This window comes from Montipora foliosa, chromosome 7, assembly GCF_036669935.1.
Source record: "Montipora foliosa isolate CH-2021 chromosome 7, ASM3666993v2, whole genome shotgun sequence".
Taxonomy (NCBI): Eukaryota; Metazoa; Cnidaria; class Anthozoa; order Scleractinia; family Acroporidae; genus Montipora; species Montipora foliosa.
This window is the reverse complement of record NC_090875.1, coordinates 37,915,973-37,940,815: the sequence shown is the minus strand read 5'-3', so window position 1 is coordinate 37,940,815 and position 24,843 is coordinate 37,915,973. Positions and strand designations below refer to the sequence as shown.

The window sequence follows — 24,843 nt, the reverse complement described above, 5'->3', positions numbered from 1 at the left end:
TTACTTACATAATTAGTCTTACTCACATAATTCGAGCGCTGTGATAGACCAATTTAGCAGACAGTATTTTAAAGTGCAGTACTAGTCTGCTGAAGTTAAAAGGTTGTTCTAGTGAGCTCGTTTTCTTGAGCCTACTGCAACTTACATCTCCTTGTTTTTTTTGTTCTTTCACTTCGAATTATGAACCGACGTCAATGCACTAAGTGTCGATGAATTTGATTTCAATGAATTGATTGGTTTGTGGTCTGTTCTTTGTGAAAATCATGGAAATTCATGGTGCATGGTAACCCTGAATTACAGCTCTTTTTTCAATCTAAGCAATAAAATAGCAGTGGACCCAAGAACTTCAAAGCTCGGGAGCTCGATCGATCCAAGGCTTGAACTGGAAAAAATACGGACAGCACCTTAAAGCACAGGCATCAAGCTCCATTGGTGAAAGGCTTATCTATACGAAAAAAAAAAAAAAAAAAAAAAAACACACACACAAAGGGCTAATAGAACTTGTATTATTTTCGTCTTAATGTGGCGCGCTATCAGTCAATTACGATAAGTAGATTGCTTAAAATTTATCACCGGTAGCTTGTGGGCGTGGATTCAGATTTTATCTGAAGAGTGCCACGCAGTTCGTGTGGTACGAAACTAGTTAGTAATAAGATGGCTAGTCAGATCATTTGTTGATTCGATTACTTTCTTTATATTCACGCTCTAGTCTTTTTATTATCGGGCACTCTTCCTACAGACGCTCAAGATTACTGTGAAGTATACATATATATCTATATAAGTTTAAGAATACAATGCTTGTCTACGCGGCATGGGAGTTTCGAGCTTTCCGGCTGACTTTTAAAATCGTGTTTTTGCATACATAATAAGCTGCATTTACATGCTGAAATTTTAATGTAGTGAAAAAATGACGTCACTTCCCCTAGATCCAACCCTCCGAGGTCCAATCTGTCAGGTTTGAACATGAGTATTCACGGAACGTGAAACTTACACTCAAAGTAAACAGCCTTTGGATTAAAATCAAAGCTCAAATTTTTGCCAGTCAGGTGCTAAGCAAACACTTTAAAAATTTGTAGAAAAAAATGAAGTGTTTTTTTTTTCTTTTTTAATTATAGTAGCACTTTAAGGCTTTGCTTTACAAGGAGTAAGGATTGCTAAGTTGGTTAGTGCGCAGCCTTCCGTGCGAGAAGTTCCGAGTTCGATCCCTAGTGACCTCTAGAGGGTAAAGGGACTTACGACGTTAAAATAAGGTGTACTTTTACCTTTCGTTGTTTGTGTTGCGGTGAGGATTCGTCCACTAGATGTCTTTTTTTAATAACTCACAATCTTGGACAAAATTGTTGAGAAAACTCTGCTTTTGGACTAAACTCCGATCACAAGTATGAAACAGAAGCTCTCCTTTTGCCCCCACCCCCCCCCCCCCCCTTGATCAATATTGCTAGACGAAACAAAGCATGCCGAAGCTAGGCTTATCAACATTGGTTGTAGTGGGGAGGGGGATGGCTCATAATGTGCGGTATTGAGGACGTAGTGCGCAAAATAACCCCTGTTTTTAATATTCTCAACCCTTTTTGTCCAAGATTGTAGAACCTGTACGAATTGTAGGGTCTGTTTGTCACTTGTGATACAAGCATAAGCAAAAGTAACACACACAGGCGCCCTTGGTTAGAATTATGTCTGGTTCTAACAAGAGGTGCATAATGGCAAACACAAAACTACTGAGTCTGCACACCAGAGTAGACTTGCGTCGTGTGTAAACCATCCTTAGTTGTAAAATAAGTGACTCATTTTATTCGGAACCAAATAATTTGTTTTAATTACCTTTTTTTGGTGCCGTCGTCCAGTTTAGTGAATAGTTACTTGAAAACCATGTGTTAATAACAGTACAGCATATAAATTTAGCAAATCGTAGCTAACACAATTGTAATGGTGCACTGGGATTGCTTTCGTAGATCACAAATGACTTTTCGAACATTTTAATTTGACTCTGTTTCACATAACTTTGTACAGCCGTCGCGACCGTACAAAATTTCGACAGGGCAGCATTTCATGTCATACACCAAAGCCACCCAACCCTTTGAGCTGACTATTACAATGTAAACTCGTTTCGACCAAGAAATGTCACTTTAGACGAAAACAAAGGAAAAATCGGTGGAAGACTCAAATCTTTAACCTTAGGTTCGCTCCCTAAATGATCAATTGACGTACGTAACTCGCTGATAAAAACTTCCAAACTTTTATAAGTAACACGATAAGTACTTATCACAATGACTGAATGGCTTTCAGTTTTTAAAATGTTCTTAGAACAAAATACTGTAAATCCGCGATATTACTTTCTGAATTGTCCTCTCAGTCCTGTATCTCGTACCCAGGATTTCCCTTTCGTGCATGTTAGTCCAAGAATGATTGGGATTATTTCATTGTGTAAATCGCGTGAAGCGTTGCAAGGGGATTTGGTGGTACCTTAGCCTGACCCTTCATCCAATTAGGCGTGTAAAGACCTGGGAAATGTAACCTAGTCAAACCATTGGATTGCTGAAATTGAGTTCTTGAAAATTAAAAGTGATGAAAAACCGAGATTCAAGCGATTCAGCCGACTTTTAACGGGTTTCAGGGGTCACAGCATTGGTGGCAGCAGAGAGTTCTCGTCTTTCGATACAAGAAGCGTTCCTTGAAACGATAAGGGACAGAAGTTTCTCTTTGGATTGGAGTTCATTAGTTTGTAACATGGAAAAATTGCTTGTGTAACCAATTTTTCTCGTATAAATCAGAGCCGTTATCATATGTCGAAGAATGAATTGTCGAAAGGTATGGTCGCATTGCTCTTAATTGTGTTTCTTGAAATAAAGAAAGACGGAAACTGACCGCAAATTCTTGGATCCAGTTAAATGTGAATGGGTAAGTTCAATCGAGTCTGCCCGTATTTTCACGTCATTCTGAGGGGTACGTTATAAGCTTTTTGTCATTTCTGATAAAAAATTGTAATGCTTCCCGTGATACCTTCGAAAGTCTTTGGTTATTTGTGACAAAAATTATGTGAAAGCAATCTCAATACTGCACTGCAGATTGGCTGATGTGACAATAAAAGTTTATTTTACGCATATCACAGACTTGATTTGTTCCGTGTCCACTTGTATGAATGGTGCACTGATTGATTTCTGTTTTGGTGTTACAGCAAACCTTGTTATTTTTTTTTTCTCCTGCAGCCGGTTTTCAATGTATTTTTGTTATGTATTTTTCATAATTCTCTATGCGCGCGTAATTTTTTGTGACTTGGAGATTGCGCTGAGTGGCCATAAGGGAAAAAAAACTCCAGTAATTAAGGCCGGGAACCCTAGAATCCGCCATGTTCTCGCTCATGTTGTTTCACGCTACTAACTCGGATCATTTTCCGCTTACTCCCACCAAAAACATATGAGTAGGTGCCTCAGGAAATTCGATCAAAGGCAGAAATATGAAAATTTTCAGAGTGGTTAAACGTTGCAACTTGCAACTTCCTTAAAGTCGGACTAAAGCCTTTAATTCGAAGTGGCATACAGCAGCTTCGTTTACGCATACAACAGCAAACATTGAGTTAGTCTTAACAAATTTAATTAAATTGAACTAAATCTCTAAGAAATGTTTGAATTGTTTCTTCAATTTGATTAGTATCCACTTTAACGATTTATAGTTTTGAACTTTCTTTGGAATTTTCTTAAGTTTGTATCTGTTTCCTTTGGATCAGGTATAGATCACTTTACAACGAAATCATTCGAATAGTTGAAGGTCGTTTTGAAAGTACGGCCAAAGAGGGGCGTGCGGGTTGTAGACGTAAGGAGGTCGAAGTGATCATTCATCGAGTCCTTTCACGGGAACACATGAGCCAAACAAATTGACCTTCTCCCAAAAGAATGGCTTCATAGGTCAGTTGGAAGAGAATTGCCCCGGCATCGAAGAGGTCATGGGCTCGAATCCCGTTGAAACCGCCTGAATTTTTCAGGCGTCTATAAAGTAACTACTTAATTTATCCACTAAAAGAGGGGCATGCGGGTTGTAAACGTAGAGGAGGGAGGACTGATCCTTGCACTTAGCTGGACAATTTAAGCAATTGTCTCTGATAAGAGACACTCGAAAAATTCAGGTGTCTCCAGCAGGATTCATAACCATGATCTCTGCGATGCCGTGTGCAATGCTTTACCAACTGAGTTATGAAGCAGGTCAAAGTTGGACTTACTTCAAATACATACATTGATTTTATCCATCCAGTCCTGTTACGGGAACGCATGAGCCCAACAAATTGACCTGCTCCCAAACGAATGGCCTCATAGCTCAGTTGGTATAGCATTGCACCGGCATCGAAGATGTCATGGGTTCGAATCCCGTTGAAGCCGCCCGAATTTTTCAGGTTTCCATAAAGTGACATTTACTTAATTTGCCCATTTAAGGACGTTCGCGCCAAATCTTCCTACGGTGAGATTTTCTTCATTTCTCGCCTAGAGTTAGGTCATAAAGTACTTACTCCAAAAATGAAAAAAAAAGGGGGGTCACCAACTTTGTTTCGGAGAAAATGGCAGTGGAAAAATGCCTTAATTTCGAGAAATCGGTCATAATAGCGAATTGTAGCCTCATCTGCTCATCCATCGAAAATCATAAAAATAAATTGTTGGAGTGAAAGTTTCCGTGCATAGGTTTTTAGGAGTGAGATTTTTAGATAATTGTATGCCGCTAGGGATGTGGTAAACAGTAGAGTTCATCCTCGACGAGCGTTTTCGTAAGCTCTATCCGTTGCAACCACTACCGGAATTCGATGGCACGAGGAAAGAAAATGTTAAAAAAAGATAACTTCTTACGGTGAGAATTTTTTCATTTCATCATATTTTGTAGATAGTAAGTAAAGTAAGTGATTCATGATGAAAAAAATAGGGGTCACCGATGATCTGAACGAGTAAAATCGATGTGATTTTGCAAACTCTTGGAAAATTACATTTGTCACGCTTTTGCGTGACCTGTCGGGCAAGGACTGGAACCCAAGAGAGGATCGATCCTTGATGAGATGAAAGGTTTTTACCGAAAAAAAAACCTTTCTCGAGCATAGCAACGAAGTTTTAAGCAGGGGTCATCTTCATTTGGTTGGTGTTTTGTATAATATCTCTCCATTGCCGTCATGCTCATCCTCTGGAGTTTGTCTTTTGTGAAATTTAATCGCTGATTGTTTTCACGCAGGTCCGCACGAGGACGAAAATACTGCTCAATTTTCACGAAAGTAAAGGAAAAGAACTTTAAAAACATGCATTCACTTTAAACTTAAGTTCGTAGGGTAATAAAAACATTACAAAGAAACAGCCCTATTAAATTTACGCAACGGTTCGTCCACGAGTTTTCCAAACTTTCCGCCACTAGTCTACTCGATCAGCTGCCTTTTCCAGAGCTTTTCCATCATCCCGCTCACTTCTCTTTGAAGTTTCATGATAATTCGGAAAAAAATTTGCCATTCTTTTGCCGGCCTGGAATTTTTTTCCTCGGCGTTTTTGCCGCCATGTTATTTTAACTGATGCTTGAAAAATATGTATATGAAAGCCAAGTAGACTAGTGCACGACTGATAAAACCTCGCGAATATCAGTCGTGCAGTAGTCTACTTGACTTTCATAAATATTTTAAATCAATTTTGATTGATGGCGATCTTCTTTGATCCAACGCTGTGCAAGACTTATCGTCCACGGGTTTTGCGAAGGTTTTAAAACCTCAACTTCACTAATGCTCGAAGTAATGCGTGACATTTTACAGTCGCGTTACCTGCGCAGTAACGTTGCTCACAAACAATTAACGTGAACGTCCTTAAGTGCGGGGCTTACTTCTATCATTCATGAGTCAGTTGCGACTCTTGTCACCCCACAGGAGTCCAGGCTTTCTTTAAGTGTTAACATGAAAGGCCGCTTAACCTATTCTTAAGGAAACTGAGTTCAGAGTCACTCAGAGAGAGTGCAAGGGATGCATGTATCTGAACAAGTGTAAAGTGAAAGCCAAGGTTCCGTCCTACTAAGCAATTTCGATACACATGAAAATGCTCGTTTCCCAAATGGCTTCTTATTTTTAGGGTCGTGAAGGGTGGTATCAAATCCCAGTTTCCAGCCTAATTTTGGGTCAAAGAAACGACTACTACTAATAATGATCTCTCCTGCCTCGTCCATCGACCAGATATCGCTGAGTGGGTAGGAGCCTGGCAGTTCAAAACTTGGTACTGATTATACCTGACTACCGACGTGAACTGATATTGAGATTTATTTCTTAATTTAAGAAAATAGGCTCATTTGAGAAGTTGTCTCAAGTAGTTGAGTCGGAGACCTACAAAGACTACGAACTGTGTATCCCTTTCCCAGTGGTTAAATCGCAGTCCCAGTGCAGTACATCCCATTTTTGACCACGCAATGGTGGCTTAGTTGATTGAGTAGCGCGCTCCTATGCGGGAGGTCGTAACTTCGACTCCGACCGGATCAACACTCAGGGTTTTAAAAAACTGAGGAGAAGGGGCTGCTTTTGTTATGACATCTGCAGAATAGGTTAGACTTCTCGGATAACGACGGATAACGAGTCTTCTCGGATAACGACGATAAACCGTGGCCCCAGTCTCACAACCCACACAAATAGTAGGCATGGAGTTCCCGGTGTTGTGGTATGTCCTCGGTGATGTATCATGGTTGGGAGGGTAAATGCTCAGAGATATTAGCTACACCAAGCTACTGTAAAATCCAAAGGGTAAATAAGGATATGTTAATATTTTTCTAAGAAAAGATGATTACCAGTTTCCATTATACCCTTTCAAGACCCTTTATTGGTCTTCGTTTTCCTCACTCTGTCACGCAATAATATTCTTTTCTTGCTACTTTTATTTATTATTATTATCATCATCATCATCATCATCATCATCATCATCATTATTATTATTTTAATAGAAAACTTTATTTATTGATGGTTTGCATCTGACGTCACTATGGCCATGTTGGTGTACAGAACAATGCTGTAAAATGTCTTTTGGGAATTTGACTCTGTTATTATGCAAAAACTTCTGGGGCCATTTTCTTTTGTTTGGTACACCAACATGGCCGTCTCATCACGGCGGCCATGTTGGTGTACAGAACAATGCAGTAAAATGTCCTTTGGGAATTTGACTCTTTTATTATGCAAAAACTTGTGGGGCCATTTTCTAGTGTTTTGTTCACCAACATGGCCGTGTCATCACGTGGATGAAAACCAAGGATACATTACAGGGATAACACTACCTACAGTGATACAACATTAATCCAACTTTACGTTACAATACTATTCTCACTTGGGGCCATCATGTACAAACGCCCCTTATTCCCTTGCGATTTAAGTTGGAAATTTCCGTGAACGTATTGTTCTATATGAAGATCTTATTTGCATTATTTATCACCATTTTGTTATAAATAGGCTGGGGACAGCCATTCTTAGAGTTGTTTTCATAAAAATATGTCGTAGAGTTAGAGTTAAGTTTCCAAAATCCTGAATTCATGATTTTGGAAGCCAACATTCATAAAAGCTAACCTTGGGCCTAAAAGCTTTTGTTTAGGCCTAATTAGGCCTAAGGTTAGCTTTTATGCATGTTTGTCTGTATTTCTGAATTCAGGATTTAGGCCTTCCAAAATCGTGAATTTCCAAAATCTTGAATTCAGGATTTTGGAAACTTAACTTTAACTCTGATGTCATAACTCTGAAAATAACTCTATTGCTAGTCAACCTAAATAGGCTCGTTTTATCCCGTTTATTTCTCTCTTTGGCTTTAAACGAACATCGCGCAGTGACTGTCTTTCTCGTGTAATGGCTCCCATTCCTTGCTCCTTCGAGTTCACCTCTTCCCATAACTTCAGTAGTGTAGCAGCTCTCGTAACCTGCTATTGTTTGGTATTGTAAGCATCAACAAGTTGGCGTAAGTAATTTCCCTATTATCTCTCACACTGCAGCCCCCCTCCCCCCCCCTTACCAGTGTTGCTAGCAAGACAAAAAACTGTTGGGAACTTAAGCAGTCAACATTGAAAGGGGGAGAGGGGAGAGGAAGTGGGAAAGGTTTAAATTCTAGATACGGCGGGCATTGGAAGCTAGAAAAGGTGTTTTTTAATGAAAGTGTCTCAACAATTTTGCAACTTGTTGATCTTCTATTGTTTTTAAGTATGTCTTTGTTTCAATTGTTTAGTTTTGGGCTGGGGTAGTGAGCCAACCACATTTTACGTTATGAGAGCTTCTACGTCACCCCATAACTTACATCTGCCTGGGGCGTTTGGGAGTGAGGGCTCCCAGTGATAATTCATTTCTCGAGACTAAATAATTATTGTCTTTTAAAAGTCTACGCCATTCTTGTGGAAATGCGCAAAAGATTCTAGAGTAAAAAAAGTTCTAGTGGTGAAAGGTTTGTGTAAACTGTGATAGCTGCTTGCTACGCCTAAATTCCTCTCTTAAATTTCAACAACTTCAACAATCCCAGGGTCCCAAGCCGACTTTAACAATCCCAAGGTCAATCAGTCTTTGATTGTAAATTGAAATTTGGATTCAATGCAAGTAAAACGGTTGTTCCAAATAACTTGATTTCCTAGTTCAGGTGACAACGAAGGGTTATCGTCACTGAGAGAGGATCATACCACTAGACGTTCTGTATAAAAATAAGGAAGCGCTATCGAAAATTACAATGAAACTTAAATTTCAACTCCACCTTTAAAAATAGAAGTCAAAAAGGAATTTCCACGCAGCTGGCGTCTGAGATCGATACCTCTTGATGCAGATAATTCGTTGGACTGAAATCGTTGACTCAATATTGAACCTCTTTTATCAATATAATTAATTACTGTTGTACGCTTTACTTTGCCTTTTCCTTTTTACGCAAAACAATATAGTAAGGTGTCTTCTTTTTAATTCTTTGTTGTTTAAGATAAGAGTAATTTTACATATTAAAATATTTGGAATGGGAAATGATTTGATCACCTGAATCTTCCCACGTAATGCAAGTATTCTCCAGTATAAGAAGTCTGACAAATCTTTCAGGGATTTTTCAATTGATTCAAAACTAGGCTTATATAACATCGAATGGTTGTTGGTAAAATTATCCCCAGAATTTTTCTTACCTTGCTTATTTCATTGACTCCCAGTTCCGAACTGATGACGTCCATATTTTCAAGCGGGAGGCTTTCTGTTTAACCTTGATTTATGTTTCCTCCAGATTATGCACTGAACAACAGTCAGGGTATCAAAAAGGAGGGAGAGGAACGGTTTAGGGAGGAGCGAGAAACGGCCAGAAAATAATGGGAGGAGGGAGAAAGTTCGTCAAAATACAGGGAAACGGGAGAACCAGCATGAAAAGGGAGAAGAGAGTATGTCTTAAAAGCGTGACATAAGTCTTCAAAGCCTTACTGAATAGGTCTGAATAGATGTTAATGTAAGAAACTGTATAGATCCGTTCCCAGTAGGACCCACTAAAAACTTACATTGAGAGAAAATTGGGTAGACCGCGGGTATGTAAGACTGTTTTAAGCCCGTAGGCTGCAGTGTTTGCGGTATTTTGAATGTCCTTTTCGCGCTTAATCTTCGCGTCTCTCGCTAGTAAGTTATCGCTTCATTGTTTGACCACTTCAAAATATTCTGTTTGACCATACTTGAGATTTAGAGGCCAAATCGGAAAGTCGTGAGACCTCGAGTAAGTGTTCGTCGAAACGTGACAAGCATCTTTGAAGAGGTTTGCCTTTTGTGTACATTTTGTGTTTTCTGTGGCGATTCTAAGATCAGGGTCATATTTTATCTGTAAATGTAATGTCTCGAAGGTATTAGCTCTTGCAGTTACTCTGAAATTCGATATGTTACGTTCAGGACGGTGCGTGCATACACTTTGTAATCCGTGACTCCAGTGGGTCCTGAGAGCAACAATGACTTTTTCGGAAAATAATAGAGCAATCGAAATCTTACGTTAAGTTGACAAAGGCGGTTCTGAGCTGTACGTAGGAGTGGGGTCTGTTTCATATGGTCTAGGGGCCCATATTTCTCTCCCTTTCTGTCATACAGGGAAGAAGGTCGATATCTAAAAACAGCAAACGGCCAACTGCATGCCTCCGAAAGCAATCGCACCGGCCAATATCCCGGGATGACTCGTCTGGTACGATGCTCCGGCGCCATGTCCAAGGGTACTGCGTTTTTCTCTCTTGTTCAAACACTCCGTCAGCGCAAAGCGTAAATGTTCTGGCTCTCCGATACGTGCCATACCAAAAAAAGATGCCGGCTTTTAAAAGAAATTGACATTTCGGTTGATTCTACAGGAATAAACGTAACGTAAAAACCGTGCTGGTCTTCTTGGGGTGCAGGAATGGCGCAGTGGCGAGAGTTAATTGTATCTATTTTAGCTTTATGCTTATCGAATTATTGAATTTATTTATTTGTTTTTATAAGTATTTAGTACACAGCTTCAATGTAAATAAGTGGCAACTTTTTGAATTCTGTGTATAATAAAGTTATTATTATAGCACTCGCCTCTCACCAATGTGGCCCAGGTGCGATTGATTCGTTTGTTTGTTTTCCTGTAAAATGCGAGCGAACAAGTGCTTTTTTAATCCGTTTGCCCAACTGGTTTTTGTTGTGCCTCGACAGTGACAAGAAAATTTTGCCCTTATATTATAAACACGTATTCGCAATGAGTTCTCGTAAAATTAGGGGGAAATCTCAGTAGCTTGTGTTTTTAGAAGTTTGTTTAAAGCACCCAAATGTTATTTAAGGGCGTTCGCGCCCATTGCTACTGCGCATTGTTTCGCGCATGTCACGGACACGTCATGCATCGCAGACCACGAATGCAAACAAACAACATGGCATCGAGCCAGTGTATGATCCTCGCTCGGGCATAGGGTCGCTTGTGGCATCATGGGATAGCTGTGGACTTAGGGCTTCTCGAAAATGTCACTGTCTTGAATGCTCGGTGACCCCCATTTTTCTTTCCGTAGATCTCTTCCTTTCCTGATTTTGTCCATTTTAGCAAAAAACAAAAAAAAAAATCTGTACGTGAGAAGTTACAAATATTTCGCCTTTTATGCTCTCGTGCGACCGAAGTTTTCTTTCTTTGACTAGTATGTATCGCTTTTCAAGGTCTATTTCACCTCAGAAAAAGACATCAGCTGCAGAAGTTTATTTAGTTATAATAATAATAATAATTAATATTATAATTATAATAATTATATTAGTTACGTTGAATTGAGTACGTATACCTCATGAAAATTTCACTAATGTAGCTTTTTTATTGCTGACAGTTGTAAGCTGAGATTGTCTTAAAGTAACTTAATCTTCTAAAAGTGCACCTCATGATCTCGAAAACGAGCACGGTGACCCCCCCCCCCCCCCCTTTTTTTTTTTTGGCTTTTTGGCAAAAGTAGATCATTACCTTTCTGCGTTGCAAGTTAAAAAAAAAAAATCTGTAAGTGGGAACATTTTGGGCGCGAACGTCCTTAAGTGTTGGCGCAGATCGTGTTTGAAGTTCGTCCTTTCTTGGTTGCATTGCCGTAGTTTGCCGATTCTTGTACCAAGCCAATCTGGCGTGTTTCAATGAAATACATCAAAAAGTGAGTGATCTTAGTGGAATAAAGTACACCAGTAAAACTCTTCTTTGACCTTGAACTGACAAAGTTGTTTTTTATGGTTTCTAATTTTAGCGTGATTCCTATTACCTGGCTATTGGCAGTTGACTCTGAAATGGCTTTTTTTCCTTTTCAATTCGCTCGCTGAGGTTGTGCTTAATGCTTGTTTTCTTTTAAAACTCGTTCGGTTCAAGAAAAAAATATTGCCAAACTGGTGAAATGCAAAGTAAATTTCACTGGAAAAACCGATGTCGCACTCATCGCTTCAATTCGTAATTCATGCGATATCGGTTTTTAGCGTAAAATTTACCATGGAAGTCATTAGTTAGGCAATGAATTTTTCTATAGAAGAAAGCAAAGAAAATGATTTAATTATTAAAGCAGCAACCGGAAACATCAAAATGCGGACAATTCCGGCGAAACCTTTTATTTTCTTAAACCGTACAGGCGGTAAGAATAAATAACCAGGGAGCTCCGCTTTTAGGTTTCGCTAAATCTATATATTAAAAAAAATCTATGAAATGGGAATCTGAGGACTTTCCTGTTCGTGGAATGACACAATCACCCAGAACTCTTTTTGGGCGTAAACGAGGCAACTTGAGAAGCACAAGACTGGCCCTTGTCAAATGGCTGGGAAGAGTGAGAAGAAAAATTTCCGTTCCGTTCTGATAGTGGATTATTGTTAACTGGCTCTGGACCCTTTTCCTTTTTACCTGGGCCCTTTGGCCCTTGCAATTGAAGATAAACTTTTATCTTATTAAAATAAAATAAAAGAAACCAAGGTCTAGGGCTTGGGGATACTGACTGAAACGTTTCATTCCGTGTTAAGGATGAATTAGGGATCTTTTGAATGAAAGTAGACAACAATCTGGATTTTTCTAGTCATATATCAAATGTGCGCGATAATACTTTAGTCAACTTAACGTGATGACGCGCTTTCGAAACCTTAAAGGATAAGGCCATGGTGAGCACGAAATGTTTTCTGTCTTCTGTGCACTTCTTGTGTGTTTAAGTCTGTCGAGGCGTCAGTAATAATACGAGTAATGCTGTCCGATTAGGTGTTTCCACAAGGTTTTCAGAAATGCACAGCGATACAGCAAGTCAATCTTAACAAATAAATATATGTTTGACCTTGGCATCGCGCTTTCGGCATTCTGTCATCGATAACGGCGCCGTGTTGTGATCTTTGCAGCAATTAAGCTGTCTCTGAAACATTAACCTGCTGGCACTGTGTTACGTAAACCCCGAAGATCTTGTAGTAAAGGTCTGCTATTTCGGCAAGGCCACAAAGGTAGGATACATCATTAGAAGGTGAACTCTTCTAGTATTCAAAGTCTTCAAAGAGCAAGGTTCTTTAATAAAGACACAATATCGAAAGGAATTTAGACTGCATGAGTAGTGTTACGTCACATAAACCCGTCAAAGTACTGATCTGGGAGAAAGGTGAAAAATCAGGGAGGAGGGAGAAAATTGAGTTTAAAACTAGGGAGATAGGATATTTGCCTCCCCGTTCCTCTCCCATCAAAAAGGGCGTGATGGGATTATGATTTATCGCTAACAAAAAGACTTCATGTTATGAAAAAATACTACTAATTTGATCCCATTCTTGATCCCATTCCCGTCCACCAAGATATCCCTTGTTGTGCATAGATATTGCCAGTAACTCCAGCAGTATAATAAATAGTAAAGGTGACATCGGATCGTCTTGCCGGAGGCTTCGCTTAACTTTGAATGACTGAGTTAAAAAAGAAACTAGGTTCGTGCATTTGACAATCGCCCTGAATTCTCCTTGGGACTGAGATGTAAAATGGTGGCATATAGCGATGATAGCAAATGTGACGAAGAGTTTTTAAGCCAGGTAAACGAATGAAAAGAGACATTAATCTGTCATTAACACTGGTATACTCGGTGCTGTGAACAGGTGGCGAATCTATGACCTTCCGATTAGTAGTTTAGATACTCTACCATTGAGCTATTGGAGACTCGTGGATTTGCTAGGTCATTAAACTAGGTTCATGTGACAATCGCCCTGAATACTGCTAGGGAACGAAATGTCAAATAGAGGCATATAGCAATGATAATAAATGTGATGGAAAGTTTTTAATTAATGGCCTAACTCCCATGAGTCTCCTGTGGCTCAGTGGCAGAGCGTCCGAGTCAGTAATCGGAAGCTGATGGGCTCGGAATTTTTCCGAGTATGTCCGAGTCACTCACAAATGTCTCCTGTGGTTCAATGGTGGAGCATCCGAACTAGTGAATCGGAAGGTCATAGGTTCCAATCCTATTAGGATCACTCGGATTTTTTCCAAGTATGCCCGTGTCACTAACAATAATATCTCCTCTCATGAATACGGTTATTTAACAATTATCCTGCAAAATTGCGCAAAATATTGCCTGATAATTAGCCGACGAGGCCGCAGGCCGAGCTGGCAAAAATTCAGGCGATATTCCGCAAGATTGAGCAGAATAATTGTTCTATTATTCAACACATTGATGGTAAAGCACAATTTTCCACTTTTATTTGAAAAAAAAAAAATTCTGGAAAAACTACCATTTTTCTCCGCGACACACAAAATTACGTATATCGTAGGATATCTGTTGAGTACATACGACACATATTGAGCACGCTATGACCATATTTGGACATTCTCACAATGTGTCGAGTAATAAACTACAAATATAAGAGGTACAATAATGTAAGTTACAATCCTAAAAACCTCTGCAAGTCTTCTTCTTTTCAGCATGTTTGAAGAAAATAGCAAAATGTAGATAATGCAGCTAAGAACACTCCAAATATAAAACAACAACAATGTAAATTAGAGTCCCAAATGCCTCGTTACTTGTAGCTTGTGGCCTTTTGTCAAGGCTGGTTCCTTTATGCTGTCTGTAAGTATAGTACTGTTCAGCTGTTTGGTTGATCGGAACGTCATAACTGCCTTGGAGAGTGGTGGTCGAGGGCAGTTGAGTCTGCACGTGACTACTCGATGATCGGAGTAGGCATCACTTAGTATCCTTACATCACTGACCAAATTACCATCACGCTGTGTAATAATTAAGTCTAATGTATGGCCTTTACTGTGAGTTGAGCACTGAGACACGTGTTAAACTAAATCAGCAGAATCTAAGATATCCATGAGTCTTGTTGTGTCGCGGTTGGATGTGTTGTCTAGGTGGGAATTAAAATTATCGGCGATAAGCAGAGGCTTTTCACAATTTGATCAAAAGCTCATGAAACTCCATCCGACTGAGAGCGACTACATACCCTTTTTACGCTTTAGAAAGTGTTTAGATACCACAATGTAATAGAGATTTGTCCCTTGCCTTAAGGATTGGTTCCCAAAATGTAAGCTATAAGTTATCACATATTTAACATACTTATCCTTAGGGACAATAATGGACTGACGGCCAAAATGGACAATAACAGAACCAACCGCCTTTCATGATGCGTTATATAACGTAGTACTCTAGGGATGATAGAAAAGAGCGGAATAACCCAACAGTTCTCCCCCTTTAGAGGTTGAATGAAAATGTATACACCTGCCGTATTTGAGATTCCAAAACCTTGAGAAGAATCCGGGAAAATAAATGGTTGTAAGAATTCGCGAAACAGAATGAATGTGGTCCCCAATGGGCCAGTAAGAGAGACAATCATGTATGTCGCCTGTGTCCAACAAACGACTTGCGTAATCGGCCTACGTACTGATTCCGATCTCACGGAATCCAATTCACCTTAAAGTATAACCCTGAATTAATGCTGATACCGAAGATTTTTCTGGCCATTCTATGTAACTTAAGATTCATGCTGCCAACCTCTACAATTTTAGCAGCGGTCTGATTAAGCGTAAACCATTTGATGTAACCCCTAGAGCACCAGGGCAAAGGACTTTAAAGGAAATTCAATTGCGATCAGTTCCCTCCACGTAGAGCTCTAAAGTCTTTTGTCTTTCCACATATTTTTTTTAAATAGATATATGTTATTCACTGGCTGGTAGGTCCGTATAGGGAAAAACTGTGCCCGAGGTCTTGAGTACGGCCCGAGCCCGCAGCCGAGGGACCTACTCTTTCTGCTTTTTTTCTGAAAATGAACATGGCAAACTGGTTTGCAAAAAGTCTTTCTACGCGCTCTACCTCGCACTGTCACAGATAAAATTAACTTATAACTGGAAAAAGCGCTCCGACCGCAAAGCTTTAAAGAAAAATAATAGATTAACGATAAAATAGAACTTCAAATATTTCTTGGTGCAATAAATATGAAAAGAAAAAACAAACAAACAAACAGTTACATTTCGTGGCAAGCACAGAGAAATGGGCTAAACAAACTAAAGAATGATGTATGAAAAATTCGTACAAACAGGCGAATAATTTTCTACGAATTAAGATGCTTTGTCTTCTTGAAAATGAGACGAAAGTTCTTAATAAAAACAGGAGGAATAAATCTAGTGAAAAATACGCAATGCAAACATCTGTTTCTGCCTTCATATTTTATTATTACTATTATTATTATTATTATTATTATTATTATTATTATTATTATTGTTATTCAAGGATTCATCTTTGTTCTCCGTCAAGTCCTTCATAAATCAGTGCAAAACTTAAAAAACTACGCAAGAAAAACTTTATGATATTAGTTCACAGCGTTGCGATTTGTTTGACTATTTTAGCGACGAATCCGTATTTTCTTTGATGAAGCAAAATAGAACGAGATTGTAAAATAGAACTCCAAAGAAAATAACGGATGTCAACCGAAAAACTGAGCTCAAAGGACCTCTCTGCAGTCAGTCATTTTAGTTAAACGGCATGTCAACAGTTCACGAAAAACAACAACGCGAAAATCCACGGCGTCTTGATGTGTTTGTTTGCCTATGTTACCTAGGAATCCGTATATTCTTAAATGAAGCAATATAAAACGAAAGTACAAAATAGAACTCCAAAGAAATTAACGGATTTAAATCGAAAAAGCGAGTTCAAAAAGTTGTTTTAAGTCCAACGGCGCGTCAACTGTGCAAGAAAACTAACAACTCGAAAGCAGAAAACCAGCAGTGTTGTCAGCAAAATCATGTGAATACTCGCCTTTTTTGAAGAATAACCAGGCCTTTCATTCCATTGCTGATGTTTTTCCTTCTCTTTGCAACGGTTAGTAAGCGAAAACTTGCATTTTAAGGGGTGAAATCCAATGTTTCGTCGCGCCGTAGTAAAAACATTTTCAATTAGCCAGGAGAGTTTCAGCACGCAACAGATTTCGGACCGTGGTTTGTGTCGTAAAAAGCTAGACCGGCTACGAGTGCGCGATTACCCAATCAGATTCAATGATTTAGGATTCCGGCCCGCTAAGATGCTTCAGAAATAAAATAAATAGTCGTTTATTGAAACCGATAGCAGAACCCCAACCGGTGTTACTGGAATGCAAAGAGGCAGTCGTGGTGGTTTAGTGGTCATGAACAGCGCCTCCCACCTCTGTGACCCGGGTTCAATCCTTGTCTCGAGTCGTATGTGGGCTGAGTTTCAGTCGATCTCAATCTGACTCCGAGGGTTTTTCTCCGGGTACTCCGGTTTTCCCCCTTATCAAAATCGACTCTCAGTCAATTACATCCGGCTGCTGGCGGATACCCTCGGTAGGGATAACCTCTGGCATCCTTCACTTTCACTGAATTAAATGAATAAAGTTGGTATTGAATACACGAAATAACTAGGGAATTTATCAACGAAACAGTCTCTACTATTGATCTTCTGAATATTGCTTTCCGAAAAATACAATTCCTCCTGGCAATAATCATCAAGATGTTATTCCGAATTCCACTGATCAGCACACAAGGTTGACATGACGCAATGTCTAGTCATGATCCTAGACCAACCACTAGGCGAGTTTGCTTTTTGGTCGAGGGTCGAGGGTCGAGGGTAACTAGTCGAGGATTGAGGGTAAATGGTCGAGGGTCGAACATTTATTCAACATTATTTTCAAATTATTTCTTAACTTCGTCAACTCAAAAGTTCACATGCTCCTGTTTACTCGAGTTTCCGGTGCTGTTTTTGCCGCATTTGGGTCATATTTTTGTTTGTCAAAAACTTTTACATTCCCACGAACTCTCCGGCGTGCTGTCAATCAAAGCAACACGCCCAGGCAATGTAGCTAGCCTAGCCGGCTACATTCGAATCTTGTGGGCACATAAAGCTAAGAATATCCTCTGAAATCCAGGGGTTTATCTGTCCAACATTTTTATAAGCGAGTGAAACGTTAGACAGGAAAACCATTGGGTTTCTGCTCTAAATATTCAATATTCTGCTGTAATTCGAATTCGTGGCCCGGAAAATGACTGATAATTTAACCAAAATTAGCTCGCCGAAAAAATACGTAAAAATAGAACCCAAAAGATGTACACAGTCTAAAGTAAAAAGGGAAAAAATCCGATAGTGATCGATAGCAATAAAAAAATCCGATAGCAATCGATGAGTCAGTCGTCATCAATTCCCGATGAGTCTATATGAATCGAATTCACATCGTTTAGGGACCGTTCATTTTTTATGGGGTAGGGGGGGCTGGTGGAATTTGGAGGAGTGTAATTTGAAAATTGTATGACCCCCCCCCTCCCCCCTCATCAGAGTAATTTTTTGGAAGCCCCCCCCCCCCCTTGAATAAAAAATACATATTGTGTTAAAAGTTACTGCAGCGTTAAAATTTCGTTTTGTTACATTTCACATAATTTATTGAAAGAAACCTGAAAGCTAGAAAGCTGCTTTAAACAAATCACTCAAAAGAATGAAAAGTCAATTTCTGCTCTTCTTGTAACAGCTCGTCCTGACCGTGTTGTAGCTGGCCGCTCGTCTGCGTATTCCTCATCGGAGGCGATAAAAGCAACAACGACATCATTTGAGTCGACGACGAGATCAAACAGAACGTCGAACATGATGAATTGGACACCTTGTAGTAGTTTCATGCTCCTCCCATTAAATTTCTCAGAAAAAGCCTTGGTAACGAGGTCAGTTCCAATTACAGGACTCAAATTATTGGTCTTTGTTTAATATGCGCTTGACAACAACATTTTTATGAATGAAAAGAAAGTTGTTACTATTCAAGACTGTTATTATGGTACGTTCACTGTTATTATAAAATATATAAAAAGCTGTTGAGAAGTTTTCTTGAATACCCTGGAAATGTTTTAGTATATTTGTTATAAATAAAAGAAGTCAATTTTTTCCTCAATTTGTAAAATCTCTTATCCTATTTTTAATCTAATTTTTTCGTCCAATCCCCCCTTTTCCTTCACTTTTCTCGGCTGGCCCCCCCTTTCAAGCCAATTTTTTTTTAGTGCCCCCCCCCCGCCCCAAATCCCACCAGCCCATCTTTATCGATATCAATCTTCGATTGTTATCCAATTGATATTAAGGGTTTTTGTCTAATCTTTTCATAAGCGAGTGAATCGTTAGACAAAAAAAAAACCACTGGGTTTCTGCTCTGAATAAACAATATTGTTTTAAAACTTGAGTGTTACAACGATACGTAACAGCATCTTCAGCGTTCGCGTTATCTTCTGCTGTAATTCGAATTCGCGGTCCGGAAAAAAATAATTTAACCGTAAAAATCGAAAGGGCCAGATTCTGATGCTCAGCACGCCGGAGAGTCCGTGGGAATGTAAAAGTTTTTGACAAACAAAAATATGACCCAAATGCGGCAAAAGCAGGCACCGGAAACTCGAGTAAACACGAGCCTGTGAACTTTTGAGTTGACGAAGTTAAGAAATAATTTGAAAATAATTTTGAATAAATTTTCGACCCTCGACCCTCGACCCTCGACCCTCGACCCTCGACCAAAAGCCAAACTCCCACTGGGCCTGCAGAAATAACTTGGCCAGTAAACGAAGCAAAGTCTCTGGCAGAAACCATAAAACCCTGTATACAATTTGATCAACCCTTTTCAGAATCATTGCTATTCATCAGTTGATAATTTTCAATGCGTCCATAACTGAGTTCCAGGTAATTAATTCCTAACCAGTTTATAGTGTTTTCACGTGGCGTCACGGTGGCCATGTCCCTAAGCAAAGGAATGGCGGCAATGTTGGTGTCCCCAACTAATCCTTGGGGAACTGAGCTCTACTATCATGCAAACGTCTTCTTTTGTTTCAATGGAAAAACATCCTTACTGATCACGTGAGTGAAAACATTCTATAATCTGAGTGGGTTCCCACACCGATTCTTTTTATTTCTTATAAATCCCGCCCCGGGTCTTACCCTTACCCAAGTTTTAGAAACGCCGGCCCAAATGGATGGTGCAGGTTACAGTCAATTCACGCGCATGCTTCTATAGCTCATAGCTGTCGTAGGAAATATTGGTAGGTCATCGTCTTCATCAATAAAATCGTGGAGAGAAGTATCGTCTAAAAGATTATCTAACATAAGCAAAAATCTGGCAACCATGTTTGTTATTGTAAATGATTAGTAAAATTAGTTCCAAGTCTCTTGGAGAAAAAGAAAGAAACTCACTTTCAAAAGGGCAAAAGGAACATCCACGTCCTGTTCCATTTTGATTGAGGAAATTTGTTCTGTTCCTTTTAGCAGAAAATTCTTCCCGTTTTTTTTTTCATACAAAAAGAAAGCGCCCCCTGCACATGTACCTTCTTCTGCGTCCCGATAGTGCCATGAATAAGGCACGGTTTTAATTGTTTTTTAGTGTAAATCGTTAGTACCCAGTCTCTCCGTTAGAAAAGGAAAACCTCTGGTCCCGTTCCGTTTGTCCTGTTCCTTTTTACAGGACATTCTTCCCAGTTTTTCAATTCAAATGGAAAGCGCCCCAAGCCCTAGGCCTTGTTGTTTGAAGAGACATGGATAGCACTATTCACAGGATAATCAATTGTTTTTTGGTGGTGTTGATCCGCATTTATCCAGTCCAGTTGATAGCTTGGTCCGGTCCACTTCTTAAGCGCTGCCAACGAATTCACCCATGAACAAAAAAACCTCGTCAAATGGTCGGACCCCTTCCCCCTCGGACACGCGCCATTAAATCAATGACAGAATTCCTGTCCAAGTCAATCAACGTTCAAATTTTACGAAGACGAATTAGCGTAGCTGTCAAACGTCTCATCCTTTCGAATTGAGTTTCACATAACGGAACTAAACGTGTTTGCTGGGGGGTTAGTGTTGATAGTCATTTCGGTACTTATAAAGCGATTCCCCACCAAAATGGCACTTGAAGAGAGGGTACAATAACCGTCCAAGAGCGAAGAATACTGATGCTATTAGATTTTTCTTTCAACAAGCCGAATGCTCGGATAAATTTAAGTCAAGTCAAGTCAATTTTTATTTTAACTCACACATTACAGCGAATTAATATTAAGGCAATTTCTAGATCTAAAAATAAGGTAATTACAGATAGCTAAAATATAACAATTGTGCGAAAGTTTTGAATACCTAAATAGTTCAGGCGACTAGTCGAGTCGGTGACCAAAAGGAAAATAAAGTTGATTTAATTAAGTAATACAGTGCTGACTAAACAAGTTAGTGTAAAAAGTATTTCTTTATCGAGACTCACTACTAACTACCTACTGACTAACTTCCACAGAAACAACCAGTGACCATCGAATTATTTATATTTATTCTAATTTGTTTTATATTAATCGGTATTGAATTCCACAGGTTAGTGCCAGTGCAACAAAGAGAATGAATACTGATATTGGGTAGTTTGGAATGCAGGAACAAAGAGATCTTGATTTCGCAACTGAAGCAGTAGCTACCAATGCTTTTGAGATGACGCTTTCTGGAAAGATTACTTGGTTTGAGATATGACTGAAAGCTGAGACCTGCGTTCACCAGTATTTAGTCATGAGGAAGGCGGTTTACCGCCATCTCATTATTGCTGAATGGAATTTCCGGATAGTTCAGACAATACACAGAAGTAAAAACAATTTAAAGTTGTTTTTGCGAACACTGATAACAGAACTTCCATGAAAGAACGAGCGGTACGCTAAGCGTAAAAAGTAAAATGTATCGAGAAAAGCCTTGATCGGATGGGAGATAACGAACCTGTTTCCACGGCCCTTTCGTGAATCGAGGTTCTACTGCGCAACAGCTGTTTACCAGACATGTAAACTGTTGGTGAAAGATTGCACGGTTCACAGTGAGTCATGATAACCGGTGAGAGTCGTGGTTTCCTTAATTTCGTCAGCTCAGCATGCAGAGGAAGTACGGATCGGAAAAGTCATCAAGATACCCAGGAAATAATTGATGGTATTTTGAAATTCAAAAGATGTATATCATTGTCTGCGGTTTTACGAGTTGATTGAGTAGGAGGAGCTAAGGTCACTTCCTAAATATCCTATTACTCGGAAGTCGTGTTTGCCAGAAAAGCGACGCGCGTGCGAGAGAGTAAATGCTCCACGTGGCTTGCCACAGGAAACAGTGGAAAGCGCCTTATTGTGGACTTCTCTCCAAGCTGTGTGGGGATGTATAGGATATTACATCGTGGTCACACTAAGATGTTAATTTTATATCCAGAAAGGAGACGCGCGTGCCAGAAGGTAAATGCTCGAGGCAAATAGCGTGTCCCTCTCCAGGCACGTGCGTGGCTTGCCACACAGCAGCAAACTTCTTACTGTGGACTTCTCTCGAAGCTGTATGCGGATGTATAGGATATAACATCGTGGTCGCACTAAGATGTTAATTTTATATCGAGAGGGCGTGTTTTTTTTTCGGCAGCTCAGTTACTTGAACAATTCATGGAAATGAGATAAAAGGAAACACAAAACCACCAGCACCCCCAAAACCTAGGCATATTTTACAAAGGAAAAGGAAAGCGAGTTCAATGAAACAAAAAGAGCAAAACGGACAGTGGAAAAAATAGTGTATACAATAGCCTGTGCAGCTGGCTGGATATTTCATCCATTTACTGGTGCGTGTTTAAAGAATCCCATGATTAAATATCCCACCAGCTACGCAGGCAAGGCATACAAACACATGCATAAGAACGGAAAGACTTCAACTGCTTTCAGTTGCTTTCTTTGTTGCGATGTCAGTTCTTTCCAGTATCAAACCACTTGATATCCGCTGTAAGGCATAGCTCAAAGACACGTCGATGATAGTTTATTTATTCTCTCCATATTAAAATCTTGCTTTATATAGAGATTTAGGAGAAGGACAAATGAAATCGACCAAAACATCACATTACATACTTAAAAAGGCTTTCGTTCCCTCCTTTAACTCTTTCAGTCCGATATAAATTTTGTTCTCAGAAGCTCAATATATTTGTTGAACAGACTGGTTACGAGGATAAAGAAAATTTTCACCTGGGTTATTTTGTCTGGATATATTATAAAATCCCCATAACTGTCATAAGACGTTATGTATGGCAGTCAGGTTTCCACCTATCCGGATTTAAGTGAGGACATGGAAAATTCCTTTTAGGAGCCACAGGCTTACCCTTCCATCCATATTTCAAATTGTCGCTTTACGTTTGACATTATGACACCCTTTTTGCACGTTTTACTTCTTTGAAAATGGTCAACTTGTGTTCAAGCTGTTGTTGTTATAGCTTTTTTGTACAGAAAAGAAGTTTTCGGTCGATGATGAGTCTCTGTGTGGGGAGGTTCGATAGGAATTGACCGTCAGGTAAACACCCGATGGTATGCCGGAAGTAGCACGTTACTACTCTTGTAAGATAAAATAAAATAAAACAAATAAAGTTTTCAAGCTGGAAATGGCTGACATGTCATCAGTTATCGCTCAGAGAGCACGCAATGCTAGTATTTGCACATGATGGTGTTTGCTCCGAACAGAAGCGTCTTTAAAAATTCGATATCCCTATCTTCAGCCATCGTGCTTGCCACTTGTTTTCTCATTCTTAGTTTGTGTAGTTCTAGTAAGATCTTAGGAAGCTCTGCGTTTTCAAAAAGGTCGCTCGAGTACGCGCCGAAATTAATGACACTTCAGTGAACATCGCCACTTTCATACAAAGGAGTAAAACCCAAGTTCCAGGCTCACCATGCCTGCATCCTAGTACAGTGCAGATCGTATTCGTTTGTGGTTTTATTTCGTCTCCTATGTTCAATTTGCCAAGTGATCTACCAGCTTGCTCCAACCTGGTGCATGTTTATAGCCTCCGGTCTTCAATAACCCCGAGTTGGTCCAACGAGAAAGATAGTAATGATATAAAGCACAGAACATTTCTTTCAGTCTGACGAGACTTTTTCGTAGGAGACGTTATTCTTGACGAATCTTCAGTGGGATTATAGACAACGTGTAGCCGCTCGCATAGCCAGGCTTCCGTCACCTCAGCTCGGTCGCTTTTGGTATTACCGAGTTCCCGGGAACATGGGAGTATGCTACCCAACGTGCTTGATTAATAATTAAGAAGTTAATAATTAAGAAACTTGTAGAAAATTTGATTATTACGACAATCGTATCCCAAAATACATGGGACCCTTTCAATAATGTGCGCAAAAGTGGCTTCAATTAGAGGTGTGCCTTATGTGTGATAATAATTCTCCTCCTTGCGGCCTCTCAAGTGATCCTCACTACCCCTAAGCAACTACGGCTGCGGCGGGCGGCGGGCGGGGATGATGATGATATTGACATCGACTGAGGACCGGGAGAAGAATGTTGTTACCATTCATTGTCTTTGAAACCACTTTTGCCTCATTGACTTCATTGTTCATGATCGTAGATATACCTAATCGTAAAGTGCCATAGAGCAATTGTTTTTTATATAGCAAGCCAATTATTTTTGTTTTTGCATTTTTGGACCCTTAAATGTTCATGAACTTCTTTTAATTTGGTTTGTTAAGAGGCTACGTGTGGGAGACATATTTAAACTGCAGGGAAAAGCATGCTCAGATTTTGGACCATTGCAGTTCAGCTTTTTTTTACGAACTCACAAAACGACAGGCGGCTCGCAGTTGGCTTGATTCTGTCTTTCGTACCACAGTTTGCAGTTCCCAGCCCGAAAGACCCTGGTAATGAAGGTTGGTGAACTACGTTATCTCAGGTAGTTTTTACAGGGGATAAAATAAAGGGGAGTTTGACAGCCTTGGCACTGGGACCGAATCGTACGAGTGCCGAATACATCTTCGTGGTCTTTGCTGAATATTCGATCAAAGCTCTCTTTTTTGGGGACGGTGAGGGGAACCATCGGTCCGCAGAAATTTGGAAACTACTGAATGTCACGAACACGCTGGATTTGCTGGCCGAAAGCTCATTGAAGGACATATCAGAAAATTATGTCTTTCCTAATGATCTCGGAAACGTTCGGTCTTGTGCAAGACGTGC

The 24,843-nt window shown here is 39.7% G+C and overlaps 1 protein-coding gene across 1 annotated transcript in view; it reads left to right on the top strand.

Annotated features, from left to right (window-relative positions):
• The window catches only part of LOC138009469 (uncharacterized), a 105,140-nt gene extending 103,740 nt beyond the window's left edge, over positions 1-1,400 (top strand). Inside the window, exon 20 of the mRNA XM_068856496.1 lies at positions 1,116-1,400. The gene's annotated coding sequence lies outside the window, so the exon portion shown is untranslated. The remainder of the gene's footprint in view (positions 1-1,115) is intronic.
• The last annotated feature ends 23,443 nt before the right edge of the window (positions 1,401-24,843 follow it).